The sequence below is a fragment of the Crocodylus porosus genome, unplaced genomic scaffold (genome assembly GCF_001723895.1).
Source record: "Crocodylus porosus isolate Cpor-Errol unplaced genomic scaffold, CroPor_comp1, whole genome shotgun sequence".
NCBI lineage: Eukaryota > Metazoa > Chordata > Crocodylia > Crocodylidae > Crocodylus > Crocodylus porosus.
The window spans coordinates 81,242,687-81,244,243 of record NW_017728931.1 but is presented as its reverse complement, the minus strand read 5'-3'; positions in this window follow the sequence as shown (position 1 = coordinate 81,244,243).

Here is a 1,557-nt window from a genome sequence, read left to right as displayed (position 1 = left end):
CCTGCTTTCCTGCAAATAGCACTGGAGTGTGGAGGGGGAGGGGTTGGGGGAGAGGGGTGACTCATCTGCTGTAGTCAGGCTTGATCTGCCCTGCACCCCAAGAGACAAACCTCTGTTGGGGTAGGGGTAGGGTGCTCTAACTCATGGTACTTTACGTAAAGTGCCATGAGTTGGAGTGGGAGGGCCTACATGTCTATCAGCACCTAGAGGGGGAAAAAGTATCCTCTTAGGAGTATCAATGACTACCCACCAATGAATCCCATTGAATGAGGGGAGGAAGCCTGTTTCCAGGAATCTTGTTTCTCTTCTTCCCTGGAAGAATGTTTTGGAGAAAGCCCATACAATGACCCTAAAATCCCAGTGGGAGCAGAAAGAAACAGCTAGTTCCAGCTGAAATCCAACAGATATTGAAAATTAGGAGACTCAGAGCTGACACTTCACCTCTCCCGTTACCTCCAGAATCTTGGAGTGGAATCCAAGGACGTCTATAAGCTCTTTCTCCACAAAAGCTGAAAGTTCTTTCTGAATCTGATTATTTTATCTGTAAAATGTGCTGAAAACTCTCAAGGTGTAAAGCATGTAATACTAGGTCTGACTGGAAATGATGAGATTTCAAAATGTGAATTAATATCTTGAATGGATCTGTGGACAGCAGACATCTACAATGTGTTGTTCTGCAACAGTGGTGAAGGTGGATGAATGCTTTACAGACATTAGAGATTTTTGCATTTCCCAGAAGTGCTTGGCTCCCCCCCTAGCCTGCTTATATAGTAAAACACAATGCACACAGCAATACTTTTAGTGGCATGTGTGTGCAAAATAACATTTGGATTAGAATTAACTTTAGCAGCTCTTTAGCTGTGACCATTATACTGTACAACTAATTTCTACTACTAATGCTCTAATCCTTGCGTCTATCCGGAATATTTAAGTGCCAATGTAGATGCAAGTCATTACCAAAATAGCACATTAGGTTCAAATAATTTTTCATTATAATCCAAGGGTCTCCCTGTGACATCTGGAAACCTCTGAGAATCAAAGTACTTCTGGGATTCTCACAAGTCATTGCAACTGAATAGCCTAAAACAGTGCTAACGTAAACAGGGCATAATATTAATTGGTTTGAGCATGTGAACACGCAGAACCATGTACTACAACTGCCCCCAGCTGCGTCCTTTAGGAACAATATGGTTGTTTAGGGCAAACATTGCTATAGAACAGACAGGTGAAAAATGGGTTTCAAAAGTTACAGGTGACAGATAACAGACTCCTCCCTCCTATCTGCACAATTCATGTTTTCTGACCCAGGAGGTATTCAGGCAGCAGGGAGAAGCCAGGCTCACTCTTTTCATGGTAATTTCTGACGATGATGATGGAGCAAGTGTCGCCACACTCGCATCAGAAGCACGAGAGCCAGAAAGCCACCACCAGGTAGAATGGTCAATATCAATAAGACCATGGGTGCCCAAACAAGGGCCATACGGCATTTTATAGATATGTGATCCAGATGAGTTTGAGCACCACAGCTGCAGCCAGCATTGTTACAAAGGCCCCCAT